Here is a 16,229-nt window from a genome sequence, read left to right on the forward strand (position 1 = left end):
TTGTCTCGGTAGTGCAGCAGTAAGCACCCTAACTGTTGTACCGAAGGACGGCGGTTCGATTCCCACATCGGGCAAAATTTTTTTGTAATGAACAGGTTTGTTTGTTCTTTGTCTGGATGTTTTTTTTATTACTTAGATGGGTGGGCGAGCTCACAGCCCACCTGATGTTAAGTGGTTACTGGAGCCCATAGAAATCTACAACGTAAATGTGCCACCCACCTTGAGATATAAGTTCTAAGGTCTCAGTATAGTTACAACGGCTGCCCTACCCTTCAAACCGAAACGCATAACTGCTTCACGGCAGAAATAGCCAGGACGGTGGTACCTACCCGTGCGGACTCCAAGAGGTCCTACCACCAGTAACCAGGATGTTTATTATCTATATATGTATATTTTCAAACGTTTATAAGTATGTTTGTCAGTCTGTGCTACCCATAACACAAGAAATCCTAAATTGGGGCCGAGTGACCGTGCGTGATTTGTTCCCAATAACTATTCATTTATTCATCGCTCGACAGTCTGCTATGTTTGACAAACAAAAAAACAACGATCATTAAAATAGCTACTATGATAATAAAATTCTTATCTCTAGCGTACATTTTACCCAGAAATACAAAAGTCGATCGAGTATGCCTAAAATATATGTTTTCTTCCCACTGATTCTGTGAAAACATTCAACACCAGCCTTCGTAGAATTTGAACAATTAATTGAATTGCGAACTCTGTTCAATTAAATGTACTGACGTATTAAGAAAACGAGTAAGGATCATGTGCTCTTCATGTATTCAATTAAGGTACAGGTAAGGTTTAAGGTCGTCGTGGCCTAAAGGATAAGACGTCCGGTGCATTCGTGTTGAAGTGATGCACCGGTGTTCGAATCCCGCAGGCGGGTACCAATTTTTCTAATGAAATACGTACTCAACAAATGTTCACGATTGACTTCCACGGTGAAGGAATAACATCGTGTAATAAAAATCAAACCCGCAAAATTATAATTTGCGTAATCACTGGTGGTAGGACCTCTTGTGAGTCCGCGCGGGTAGGTACCACCGTCCTGTCTATTTCTGCCGTGATGCAGTAATGCGTTTCGGTTTGAAAGGTAGGGCAGGCGCTTTAACTATACTGAGACCTTAGAACTTATATCTCGAGGTGGGTGGCACATTTATGTTGTAGCGGTCTATGGGCTCCAGTAACCACTTAACACCAGGTGGGCTGTGAGCTCGTCCACCCATCTAAGCAATAAAAAAAAAATAAAAAAAATTACACTGTATATCGCCCGGTATTGGTGGTAAAAAGTCATCGCGTTCTCCAACATTATGCAGCTTCAGAATTTTATTTGTATTTTGACGTGACAACGTCTTATAATTTGATGGGGCCGGCTGCACGCACGAAAAAACATGACTCATTGAGGCGTTCCATTTAAGGCTTGAAGTGCAAGCGAGAGCGCGCAACGAGCGATAAAGAGGCCCAATCGGCCTCCGCGTTCGGCAGCGTTCAACATCTGTCTCTCTCTTGAGTAAGCGATGCATCCGCGTGGACAGCTGGTATACAATAATACATTTACATGTTTTCGTCAAGTATGAAGTTCAGTGAAAAGTGAATGTGGTGTCAATTGTTGATAACAACGATAATTGCGATAATAAAAAAATGAAACCATTCCATCAGTATTTTCTTATGACATTGTCAAGTTCAACTATCGTCAGTAAACCGACTTTACAGACAACCGATTTTTTTAATCATACTTTCGTGCGTCTAATCGTAAAATAAATCCTTAATTATAACACTAAAATATGTCAGTTTAATGCCCGTTTAATGAGGATTGCACATGAAATGTCATTAATTTAGTTGTCATTAATCAACGCGATAATATAAAAATAAAAAATTTCATTAATTAATTCGTATAGATCAGCAACCGACTCACATGCCATAATATCATTAACAATCTAAATACATTGCTGACTAGCTGTCAACGGTGAGCACTCGTGAATACACCTCACATTAAAAAAATAGTTAAAAAAAACATTTTAAGCTAAATAAAAATTTGTGTTTTCGTTAAAGACGGGAAAAACGGGCTTGCCTGGTTTCATGTGATTACCATAGCCCATATAAATCACAATCTGTCGACACTTACATTAAAAATGTAAAATGGAAGTCATAATTCTACTACGTAATATCTGCATCACCTATGAAGCCAGAACACGTGAATTTTTTCCCAAAAAAGAGCAGCATATGGCCTCACAGTAAACTCTACCAACCACAGAATCCAAACCCCAAAATTGCCACCACGTTCGATAAGACTAACATGCATTTCACTAATTAACTAAGTACTATACTGAGACCTCAGATTTCATGTATCAAGGTAGGTGGCGGCATTTACGTTGTAGATGTCTATGGCTCCGGTAACCACTTAACATCAGGTGGGTGGACGACCGTGAGCTCGTCCACCCAACTACGCACAAAAAAAATTAAGCCATAAAATTTTCAAACTTCTATAGTGTGGCGGGTAGCCATCATACAACGCAAGATAATTGACAGATGCCTGAATCTCGCTTACGACATTTTCAAGATAAAGCGCATATATACAAGTTCCGAACAACAACATTCGGACCGTCGGTCTACCGAGCAATGTCACCGCTCGGTGGAAGATCTTCCCTTTGTCGTATATATCTCCCCAAACTGGTGACCCCGACGTGATGTGAACACGCAACCTTCTGATTCATCATCAGCGCATCAAGAACTTCGGCTACCACAATCCCCGCATTCTCGCAGATAAAAACACGTCATTGACAGTCGTCCCACAGCAAGCCAGCATCGCAGCCTCAACAGGACCATCGCAGCCGACTCACCGCGCTTCCTGGTCCTACGGCACGCAACTTCACTGCCTCATCACGCCGCTACAGTTCATCGCAGCCCACGACCGGATCATCAACGCTTGGGGTCACACATCTCCGGCGTGGCAGCTCTGCATCACATGGACTACGCACGACACGCACGCAACATTCAAGCTCAGTCTCGACTCACCGCAGACTTCGAGCAGCACTGGCGACAATCACGCAGCATTCAGCTCAGTTTCGACTCACTGCAAACTTCGAGCAGCACTGGCGACACGCACGCAGCATTCAAGCTCAGCCTCGACTCACCGCAGGCTTCGAGCAGCACTGGCCCTTGCAAGCTAATCTCAGCACGGACAACGCTAATTAAAAAAATGACACGACCTCCAGTCTCGGAGGGGAGTGATGTGGCGGGTAGCCATCATACAACGCAAGATAATTGACAGATGCCTGAATCTCGCTTACGACATTTTCAAGATAAAGCGCATATATACAAGTTCCGAACAACAACATTCGGACCGTCGGTCTACCGAGCAATGTCACCGCTCGGTGGAAGATCTTCCCTTTGTCGTATATATCTCCCCAAAATAGTATTATGTGATGATGTAAGTATGTACGTCTTTTTGTTCCAAAACAACATATTAATTTTTTCGTAACTAAAAATGTTTTTTTTTCTACAATTTCCTTTTTGGATTTTGTCAGTTAAGAAATTATATAATTTCTTGAGATCAAAAGAATGAGGAAAACTTCAATTGAATTACAAGAAAAACAATTAGTTAGTTATGTGATATTTTTTTTGAAATTACCGTAAAAGAAATTAGAGAATTTTTAATATAACCTTAGAGTATTTAAATAAGCTTAGTGTGCTTACATTTTATTTTATTTTACACACTTTGTTTAGCTAGCCTCAAGTATGACAAGTGACAAGATATGGCGCAACGTAAGATTCTACCATATTCGTTAATCGATTTACAATGCTTATTTTAGCTATAAAAAGTAATCTTTATTCACTATTTCTAAATAGGATTGTAAAGTGTAAAACTATTTTTGTCTGCGATTATTTATCGAAATAACAATTTTAACTTTATTTTTATTGCTTAGATGGGTGGACGAGCTCACAGCCCACCTGGTGTTAAGTGGTTACTGGAGCCCATAGACATCTACAACGTAAATGCGCCACCGACCTCGAGATATAAGTTCTCAGGTCTCAGTATAGTTACAACGGCTGCCCCACCCTTCGAACCGAAACGCATTACTGCTTCACGGCGGAAATAGGCGGGGTAGTGGTACCTACCCGCGTGGACTCACAAGAGGTCCTACCACCAGTGATTACGCAAATTATAATTTTGCGGGTTTGGTTTTTATTACACGATGTGATTCCTTCACCGTGGAAGTCAATCGTGAACATTTGTTGAGTACGTATTTCATTAGCAAAATTGGTACCCGCCTGCGGGATTCGAACACCGGTGCATCGCTACATACGAATGCACCGGACGTCTTATCCTTTAGGCCACGGCGACTTCAATGAAAGTGAAATAAATACGAGTATGAGTTTAAAATAATGTTACTGTTCTCGATTTACGTTGTAATTTTGCAAATCGCACGTGTCACAGCTCACATTCACATTCACTGAATCTTGTCTGCATAAAGGTTTTCTGCGAAAGATTACTTTAAACATCAAGACCCATCACACACATAGCATGTTTTCTTTTGATGTTTTCTTCTCATATGTTCATTTGATGTACAATAAAGCTTATTATTCTCTACGTTACATAGAAAGATTAAATTTTACTATAGTCGACTACAGTATTGCAAAAGCTTCTGTAATTTATGAACATTTTTTCTTTTGTAGATGAGGTTAAAGGTTCAACCTGAGATAATTTTCTAACACTAGCCCTAGCAAGAACAGTGCCGCTGCAGGGTCTACCACCCAATCAGAATCTCATTGAGAATATCCGGGCAGAAACGCAGTGAGTGGGTTGTGTTTATGAGTTAATTCGATCATCGAAATCTTCATCGCAATTGACGTTTCTGATGAAGACAGTGACCGTGAGTGAAGGGATCGGACAAGACTAGCTTCGCGCGATGATGATTTTACGTTGCCTCGTCCTTTGAGTCGCATATGTAATAAGCAGCGGTAACATTAGATAGATAGAACGCTTTTAAAATACTCCTTACAATACTAAAGTATAGCAACACACCATTTTTTTGCCTGGACTCCTAAAAAGTGCGTTCGATTTAACGTAAATATAACGCAAAAATAACACTTTTCCGAAGTGAACATCATAATTTATTTTATAACGATAGGGAAAAAGAACCATTGAAACCAGCTAATACAAAATCAATCCTTAAAGTAAGCGTAAGCTTAAGTGATTTTAAGTAAACGGTTTTAAACGGTCCTCATTCAACGGATGCGAGGTAAAAATTATTTCCAAAACCACATACGAGAAAGACTAGAAAATATACAATGTGAACTAAACATACACCAATCAGCAAAACGACCAATTGAATAAGATCTATTTTAATACGGAAGGCAATATAATGAAAATGATTGTAATTTTATAATGATATCAGATTTTATTTGCTCGGTTGAAAACATGTCCGTGGTTCTATGTCTGACAGAGCGTGTGAGTACGCCATGGTTTAAATACAAAGGATACTAATACATTGATTAAGAAGCTACATTTATTGAAATTTTAACGAAATCAATTAAAAACAAATTAAAGGACTTCAAATGTGAAATGCATCAACTAAACTATACAATGGGATCACCTTGAGAGCGCGTCTTTAATCAAAAAATAATTTTCAAAATGGTGCTACAATTTCAGTTGGTATTGGTGAACAAACATAATAAATATACGTACAGTTGAACACAGAACCTCCACTTTTTGTAAAGTCGATGAGTAAAATCCACATTTCCTTTTTCCCATCACCAATAATTAAAATTTGTTCCTGCACTTGTGTCTCTGAAGACCAGATTTAGATTACCATTTAAATCTTAAGTATGTCAATTTCAATTCTGTTTTATTTGATATTGCAACCGTCCAACGGGTTGACGTACCGATTTTATTCATTAAATTGTTATAACAAGTTTATAGCTCAAATAATTGTACTAGAGCCGGTATGATAAAAGATAGATGAAATAGGAAAGTTCTTCGTATAGTATCTAGGTAATGGAAAATTCGGTTGAGCTTTTTATTGTTTTATTGTTGTCAGTTAATGCTTAATTTATTATATCTTATTTATTTTCGATGATAAAAATACTTTTAATCATATTTAATCTCGGTTATTCTGCTAGTATTATCCACAAAATTTGGAGACTTTACAAATTTTTCAGATACAGACGAATAAACGGCGTAATAAAATAATTTTTTTTTAACATTTATTCATTGATTTCATTTTCACATTAAATTAGATTTGCTAGAAAACTGTTTCATTTATAAGTAACGTAAAAACATATGTACTATTAACGAATAATTTTATAAAGAACATTTTAGAAAAAATTAAATTAAATTTCCAAAGATACTTACAGAACCCGTATTCTATATGCTAAGCAACACACAATCACATCACGACTACACTCTCGTAAATGATGATACACAAACGCGTCCAGTCCGTCAGACAGACCGGGGCAGACTGGCGTCCGTATCGCCCCCGGACTCGAGCACACATTCCCGCACACTCCACCGATACAGCCTCATTTAATAATGTTTTAAATGTTATACTACATAATTTCTTTTTAATACTATTGGAAACATTGACGAGGAGCAAGAGCGAAATCTAATTAAAAGTATATATTTTATAAGCGCTGTTTTATACAGAGTTCGGCTCCTAACAAAATGCTTTGGGTTGATTAGATAAATTATATATGCTGGATAGATGAACTGAGTCTATCTGGGAATAAGGTGACGAGACCTGGGTTTGCGGGTTTGACTTGCAAACTAGTAAGCTTTGGAGTAGTGCCTTGCAACTGAAACAAACCGGAAAAAGCCACGCCAAAGTCAATCAAAAGTCAAAGTCATGTTGATTGTTTTCTTTGACTGTCGCGGTGTTGTGCCCTTGGAATTCTTGTCGGAAGGTCAAATGATAAATAAAGAAAATTATGCGGCATTTAAGAGAGAAAAATTTGACATAGAAAGCCAGGTTTGTGGAAAGAAAATTCTTTGAATTTTATCCCACGATAATGCGGTAGGCAGCGGCTGGGCTCTGCCCCTGGCATTGCTGAAGTCCATGGGCGACGGTAACCACTCACCATCAGATGGGCCGTATGCTCGTCTGCCTACAAGGGCAATAAAAAAAAAATAAAAAAAGTGTCTTCGCACCAGCTGTAATTGCGAACTAAAAATCAACCCATACCATCGAGCGACCTTGTTCACCACATATGACTCCAGCGGGCTTCTTTCGTTTTTCTAATCTCGAATTACCACTTCGCGACACTTGTTTTCATTTGGTAGAAGACATAAGGGCGAGAACTGAACTAAATTCTAGGAAAAAGCGTTTAAAAAATGTTTAGTTTTTCCCGGTACTTTCTTAACAAAGTAGTATGTGTGAAAAGGCAAATAGAAAAGATTTCAGTATCATTTTCTCCTCCGCTTATCAATTAATATTCCCCCAGATTTGGTTCAATGCGTATGTGCGTCTAGTGTCTATGTGATTAGTACAAATCCAATTACTCGATGACGACTACTACAAAAATAAAATAATCAACATTTTAAATAACTTCAAGACTTACAAACTAGAATCAATACTTGATCTTATTAATTCTAGCTTTATGTTACCAAAAGCTTTCTGTTTCAAAACTGGACATCTACCAGTATTTAGACTAAGATTCGAAGTCCTTAAGTCAATATAAATTGGAGCTGGCTATTCCTGTCGAAGTCTTGATTTGTAAACTTGACTGAACACGAACGATAATGGTCCTCATTAAGTTGGAACAAACAGAGCCCTTCGATTGTATTTTAATCAAGATCTCTAGTTGATATAGGTCCGATCAGTTTTGTGTAAGCTCCCGAACTGGATAGAGATCATTTAAAACTATACTGCGGAAACTCGATTTAAACTTATCATCATCATATGTCTGCATCACGTGCTTACGGAAATAGCGTTAATATTGTTCTCTTCTTTCATTCATTGCAAATAATAAGGAAGAAAGAGAAGCACTCTGATTAAATTAATTTCACATTGTCAATTGCTTAGACTGGTGAACGAGTTCACGGCCCGCCTGTGTTAAGTGGTTACTGAAAGCTATTGATGTCACACAATGATTGCCGCCACCCACCTCTGGGTCTGCGGAGGAACTTCGGTTCCCTCTAGATTTTGTACCGTACGTTCCATGGGGAGTGCTTTGGGCTTTGGAATGAGCTCCCCTCCACGGTTTTCCCCTATGTTCCTTTATGTATATGTCATACATATCCTTCTTCAAACGAGGCTTGTGGGGACTACTTAACGGTGGGCAGCGGCTTGGCTCTGCCCCTGGCATTGCTGAAGTCAATGAGCGACGGTAACCACTCACCATCAGGTGGATTATATGCTCATCTACTTACAAGGGGAAAAAAAAACAAAAAAAATTTTGAGGTATAAGATTTCTTAATTCTATAATAAACCCATGAGCTGACCCATAATTCAAAAATACTGATATGTGCCAGTTATTACATCAACGAGTACTAATCGCGCTTTTGAAGCTGCTATATTTATTTATGTGCGATCGAAAACAATCGGTACTGTCACACTGAGCTTTAGGTCTTCGCCAAACAAACCTCGGGCCAGGCAAGTCGCCGCCTATTTACATAGGATGTCGACAAACACTGCGCTGAAACCCACCCGGATTTGAATTACATGACCATTAACTAGGTTTCACTCGTTGAAGGGGTTTAATTACATAAAACGTTCGCTTAGCGGACGGCTCAGTGCACAAGATTACGAGAAAATTACAAAATATAGGGATGCTTAAAACGGGGCCGCTTCACTAATGGACGTTGCTAAATCTATAATGTTTAGAACGCGCCCGTGAAAACTGTGATCTAAAATGGAAACAGTAACAAGTGCACATTTTTAAGTCGCGGCTTAACTGGCATCGTTGACATCCGTTGATGGCGATGACTACCTAATGGGCGGACCATATGATTGTCAGCCTGCAACCGCAATAAAATAAATCTCAGATGCTTGTTTTTTTTTAGTTGGGTGGACGAGCTCACAGCCCACCTGGTGTTAAATGCTTACTGGATCCCATAGATATCTACAACGTAAATGCGCCACCCACCTTGAGATATAAGTTCTAATGTCTCAGTATAGCTACAATGGCTGCCCCAACTTTCAAACCGAAAGGCATTACTGCTTCACAGCAGAAGCGGCGGAATGGTTATACCTACCCTTGCGGACTCACAAGAGGTCCTACTACCAGTAATTACGCAAATTATAATTTTGCGGGTTTGATTTTTATTACACGATGTTATTCCTTCATCGTGAACATTTGTCAAGTACGTATGTCATTAGAAAAATTGGTACCGCCTGTGGGATTCGAACACCGTTACATCGCTAGATACGAATGCACCGCACGTCCTATTTAGATACTTATTAGGTATTGATGAGTGGACCAACCGTAATACCATTGAGTTGGACCCAAGATTGGCCTTCGTGAGGAGATTGTGGAGGAGAGCCCTAAGCAGTAGGCATCGGTATGGTTGTGGTTCTGGAACCGTTGATGTCCATGACTGACTCGGTGGTGTGGTAGTTTTTATTGCCCTTATAGGCAGACGAGCATACGACCCACCTGATCGTGAGAACTTACCGTCGCCAACGGACCTGAGCACTGTCTGGACAGAAGTAAGCCGCCTTAGCTAAGAGCCAAGTTAGCGACCCTGACTGTTGTGCCAAAAGTCGTGGGTTCAATTTTATATTGGGCAAACATTCGTGTGATAAACAAGTTTGCTTGCTCTTTGTCTGTGTATTAATTATCTACTAATTAATGACCGAGCTTTGCTCGGTTTTTTTTCTTTTTGATAAATTGTGTTTTTAAAAATTATATTTAAATATGAATTACATATTGATAAAATGTTGAAATACGAATAATATTTTTCGATCTTACTGACAGAATAATAATAAAAATGAACTGGTCATTTAAAGAAAAAATCAAAATTATCGATAAAGTTGATTATTGAAAACACGAATAAAATAACATTTTCAGAAAATAAATTTTATGAAAATCGTTGGAGCCGTTTCCGAGATTCAGATTATATATATATATATATATATACACATATATATACAATAATTGCTCGTTTAAAGATATAATATATGTGTATTTAATTAAACGTACCTATATAACTGGTACCTTGGTTCGACCAAATCCGCATCCGCACCACACTAGAGATCCCATTCCACGACGCCCTTCATGCGGCCAATGATCGGAGGCGCTGGCGGGACATTACAAGGAGTAAAATCATGTCGAAGTATAATGGTCACGACCCTCAGCAGTGAGGAAACGATGCGACGATGAGGACCTATATAACTATGTATTTCCGTCTCCGATACCCATAACACAGTGAATCCTAATTCGGGGCCGAGCGTGATTTGTACCAGCAACTACTTGCCATCAAGTAGACCATATTCTCGTTTGGCTTTGAAAAGCATAAAAACGTAGGGAAATTCTACAGTAATGTGTACTTTTACAGAATACTTACCTTTAAACCCAAGCCCCGCATCATTACTGCAAAAATGTTGATTCCAATGTTTGTTTCTTCTGAGTTAGAAAGTACATAGATATTGTAGGCAGCAGATTAACACGGCAACTGTAACTGCATTACCAAACGTGATATTATCAGTTAAATTTAAATCAAGCAATGTTCATCCAATCAAAAATACATTTAAAACACCAATTAACCCTTTATAGAAAGCAATGTAAAGTTAACTTGAGCCCGTCGGCTGTTATCCGGATTGCCCAATCAGTTCCGGTCCGGTTGGGCCCGGATTGGACGATAAAACTGAGCCAGTCGTTGTATTATCAATGTCGTTATCCCGACAGGCACCTGCGACCAACACACGGCTTAAACGCTTTACGTTTCAATCTTTTAACGTTTACAAAGTTGTCGAGAAAACTACATTCGGTGTTTTGCGCAGATGTGTTCTTCTCTTTAGATGGGATGGGATAGGCTACATTGATGTTAAGCTACACATTGACAGCCGACATTGCGGCCTAGATTGGCGCGACCATGTGCCTCTTCCCGCAGCCAAGGAAATCAGAAAGAAATGGACGATAACGTTCTTTCAGTATTGTACTGAAATCACCAGCTGTAAGTTACTAGAGGTAAAACGCGTTGTGAGATGACTCGGACAAGCAATAACACCCTGCTCATTTCTGCCGAAAAGAAATCAAGTGTTCTTGAAGGGAAGGACAGCCGAGCTACAACTGACATTTCGACCTTATCTAGCTAGGTGGGTGACAGCATTCACATCTGGGACCACCACCCTCCCTATTTTTGCCGTGAAGCAGTAATGCGTTTCGGCTTGAAGGGTGGGGCAGCCGTTGTAACTATACTTGCGACCTTAGAACTTATATCTCAAGGTGGGTTGCGCATTTAGGTTGCAGATGTAGATGGGCTCCAGTAACCACTTAACACCAAGTGGGCTGTGAGCTCGTTCACCCATATAAACAATAAAATAAAAAATTAAAACTATCAGGTAAACATTGACTCTTTGGTCTCTAACAGAATCTAAAAGACATTCATCATAGTTAATAATAATAATATATTAATACTCTCCCAGTTACACATAGACCCTTCGTCTATCCACGAAACCAGTAACGCGCTTATTATTAATGTTACCCTAATCCATCTGCTATTAGTGTCTTCAAATATAAATGTTATTGCAAGTTCACGATATTTTCATTTGACCTTACGACACCTTATACATTTAAATACTCACTCATCTTCGTCAGATGAAGAAGCGCTGAAGGAAGCACAGAAGCCGATGCACTTTGGTTCCACCTTAAAATTGCTATTTCTAGAATAATATTCTTATTGTTGAATAAAGTATTGTTTAAAACCAATCTTTATGAGCTCATTGTTACGAAGTCTGCTCACCGTGCAGAGCTCTGCTATGAAAAAATCATGCTATCAAAGTATTCCATAAGCTGCCACTGCTGCAAAAACCCTCAGTCACAGCCCACAGATTTTCTCACCGGATCTTCTCATTGGGTCACGTTTCCGATCCAGTGGTAGATTCTGCGAAGCACTGCTCTTGCTAGGACTCGTGTTAGCAAATTCGCCAGGATTAACTCGCCTAATCTCTCGGCTAATCTAGTATAACCCCTGGAGGTTACTAGAATAGGTAGGTAAAAGAAATCCTAATAATTAATATTCGTATTTCAACAAAAAGTAGTAAAGGATTTGATTGTAAAAGTATGCTATGCCTCCTATAAAAACTGTGGGATTTGAAGATTTGAAACAAGTTTGTTCCGTTACGGTTCCAAATCATCCTAGTAACGATAGGAAAAATATAAATTTCATCACTTCGTTTGCAAGTACAAGTAAAGAAAAGGAAAAATAACATTCCAAAGACCGAATTTAGAGACAAAATTTTTGACATCTTCCTTTTAAATTTCAATACGAAATCATGTTAACGCTTGTGAGTTGATAACGTAATAAAGTCGGGAGGCAGAACTCAATCCTGAAATATCGCGAGTTCAACATAATTATGATAACGACAAGACTTCACAAAGTAATGCTCAGACGACGAGGCACGAGCCGCGACGCCAAGCCCGATGCTACACTACACAAAGGTATTCCGAGATGCGACAGCCATAATCCAAATGCGACCGAATACTTATATCGACAGGAAAAAAAGTGTTTTATGTATTGTATTATGTAATGTAATTGTATTATGTTGATAATAAAAAAGTGAGATTATAGAAAATAATTTAAAAAATATATTATAGTATTTTAATTTTAATTCATTTTTATTATTATTATTTATGTACATGAACTTTACTAAAAAATTGAGCAAAAATAAAAATAAAACAATATATATTTTTTTTTTATAATTTATTTAAAAGTAGTCGCAAATCGGGTCTATATTTGACTATATCCATGGATTTTTTAAAAGATAGTCCTAATAATTGTTATGTTTTCAACTAAATTGTATTTTTGAGTCAAAGATTGACTCAATGTCAATTAAGCCACAGCTTACTTAGCAAGTCGCTACAACAATAAACACGCAACGACTTAGTGAAAACACAAACGGCATACTACTGTTTGCGCCTCTCTTTAACTAAACAGACGCGGTGACTCTATAATTCTAAAAGAGCGATATCCAAGTTAGCAATCATCACGCAGCCTATGAGTCTATGAGATCCCACAGTTCCATAAAGTCGACAGAAGTTCGCTCGTTAGTCTATGGCTCTCACTTGAGCACGCTACTTTTAATTCACTCATGAGTGACATATGCGGACCTATCTTTGTTGTTGCGGTGAATGTTAACCTAGCGACTTATTAAATACACCGATATTTTTATATATGACGTCAGTGTGCTTAGTGTAAGTTTTTTAACTTTCTCGATAACGTAAGTTTATTCAAATAAAAGTTTGCCTACGTTGGCCGCTAGGAGCGGTGATCCAACTGCATACAAATTTGAATGAATTTTTGCGCTATCGAGAACTTTAAAAAACTCGCACTAAGCACACTGTACTCCCTAAGTAAAATTATTGCAACATACGAACCGACGGTCTAGTAACTCTTGTTCTTTGCTTTTTGGAGTTCGCTAAATGGACCTTCTATTTCAATTGCGAGTTTGTGGCTTGTAAGCCAATTTTAAATTTTTAACGATGAAACCTTGATTATTTATTACTATAAATATAATAAAATTTGTTTTTTTATATAAATATACATTTTTTTATCATAGCACTTTTAATCCGATCAAATGCTTTCCTGCATTTTAAATATTCCAATACAGCCTGTCATTGTAACACATTGCAGGAGTAGCTAACAAGAAACAATCGCTCAAAGCTCGCTGACTCGCAAGACTCGCACGCATTGTACTGTAGCAAGAACCTTACTGGTTTACTCCAGAGCTCACCGCAAGCTAAATTGAATATAAAATTTCCATAAAGAGTGCGAATTTTCGGCGAGGTGCTGATTACTCGTGCTGTTTATGTTTACAGTGGCTTGCAGAGACGCGCCTGTTCCAGTTCAGAAAGATATAGGTACGCGTTGAGAGCAGATTGTATAAGGGGACGACTATATTTTTACCGCGTAAACACATCTTACTACTTTATACACAAATAATGCTTAGACGAGTGAAGAAACTCACCGCCTATCTGGTACCGCAGCCTATAGACATCAAGGATGTGAATACCACACCCATGTATTTACGCAAATTCTCTCTTTTTTTACAGGTTTTAATTTTATTACATGACGTTATTCCTTCATCATTGAAATCATTTATTTTTTTATGAATGAGGAATTACTGGTGACCTAGGGATCTTTCCAGTTTCACCAGGACAGGTGGACGATGGTTGAAATCATTGATAATGTCTTAAGTATATAGTTCATTAGGAAAATTGGTACCTGTTTTACGGGACTTGAAGAACGGCATAGTCGTACAAGTATACCGACAGTCTTATTTATCATTTAAGCCATGACAATTCATGATGTTTTCGTAGGGTTCATACAGATAAAAACAAAAGCCATTCACTTAGCCTATTCCTGTCGATGGATGATTTTTTAATGTAGGTACCTATAGGATTGCCGATATGAGTTAAATATGTAATTAACTCTGGCCAACGGTGTTCATCTTGTAGTCCCTTTGGCTTTAGTTTCCGCTCAAACAAACTTAGTCTACATCATCTATACATGTAAATAAAATTGGAGTCTGTTTGTAATATTAAAATAACCGCTTTGTACTACATACATATGAATATATATACGGTACATACACCAAAACAATTTTTTTTACAATTTTTGTCTGTCTGTCTGTTTGTTCCGGCTAATCTCTGAAACGGCTGGACCGATTTTGACGAGAATTTCACTGATAGGTAGCTGATGATATAAGGAGTACCTTACGCTACATTTTTAGACTAGCTTCGCTTCGCAGCATCACCCGCGTTACGACGATAACCGCGGGTAACATCGCGGGACTCGGCTATCAATAATAACATTTAATGTTTCCGAAGCGAAGCGAGGGCGGGTCGCTAGTCTTGATTGGTGGTACTGGTGGTACTTACTGGTGGTAGGACCTCTTGTGAGTCCGCGCGGGTAGGTACCGCCCTGCCTATTTCTGCCGTGAAGCAGCAATGCGTTTCGGTTTGAAGGGTGGGGCAGCCGTTGTAACTATACTGAGAACTTAGAACTTATATCTCAAGATGGGTGGCGCATTTACGTTGTAGATGTCTATGGGCTACAGTAACCACTTAACACCGGGTGGGCTGTGAGCGTGTCCAACCATCTAAGCAATAAAATAAAAAAACTATATCTGGTACGATATGGGAATCATGCATTCCCACTTTAAATTGACACAGCCGTTATATAATACTATTCAATTAGAACTTCGACATCATAAGTTGGATGGCGACATTTACGTTGTTCCGTGCTGACCACTCGGAGGATTTCATCCTCCCAGGCAATACAAAGATAACCCATCGGAACCCTCCGGAAACAAATCTTCAGGTACACCAATTGAAAATCAATAAGTAACATTCTTAACTCATGCCTATTTTGTTAGCGTTATAGATGTTGGGGTATATACATTTATGACTGACCTTGGTCTAGTTTCTGCACCAGCTTTCTCCAACGTCGCCTGCATTCGGCGTGCTTAATGGCGCCTGGGACGCTGGTGTCCCGGGTGGTTTTCTGAATTAGCCAGTTATTATTTATCGATGTCATTAATTAATACCCGTTGAAGTAGTCTTGTTATACTTACATTTGACAAGACGCACTTACAACCCAAACAACAGAGATTCAGAGTTGCCTTGTACAGACAATCGTTTCATACTCAATTTTCTTATATTTGAATACATTACGCGACACGTTTGTCTAAAGGCTTCACCTTATTATAGAATTCAACCTAAATATCGAAATGTCTTACCAAATTTATTAGAATTGTATTACATGTTACGAATACTTCATCATCAACCCACATTTGCCTTCTGAAAATTGTCTATTTTCATATTTCCATTACCATATAGCGTGGATCTTGCGTGTACTCCTATATTTATGGTCCAACATAATAATTTCATACCATCTATACTTGACCGAAAAGAAGCCCTGGCTTGTTCTTATAATTGTAATTTAAAAGGTAAGTAAATATGAAAATGTTCGGAATGAAATAAAAATAACAATTTTGTTTTTCCTTTGATGTGTCCCCCCGTCGGACGGATTCCTTTGGTTTGTTTTAAGTTTATTTTATACA

The 16,229-nt window shown here is 38.6% G+C and overlaps 1 protein-coding gene across 1 annotated transcript in view; it reads right to left on the minus strand.

Annotated features, from left to right (window-relative positions):
- Positions 1-6,501, minus strand: part of LOC114244669 (uncharacterized) — a 35,737-nt gene extending 29,236 nt beyond the window's left edge. The window contains exon 1 of the mRNA XM_028176556.2: positions 6,362-6,501. The gene's annotated coding sequence lies outside the window, so the exon portion shown is untranslated. The remainder of the gene's footprint in view (positions 1-6,361) is intronic.
- Positions 6,502-16,229: the final 9,728 nt, after the last annotated feature.

Source organism: Bombyx mandarina, chromosome 17, assembly GCF_030267445.1.
Source record: "Bombyx mandarina strain Sakado chromosome 17, ASM3026744v2".
Lineage (NCBI taxonomy): Eukaryota > Metazoa > Arthropoda > Insecta > Lepidoptera > Bombycidae > Bombyx > Bombyx mandarina.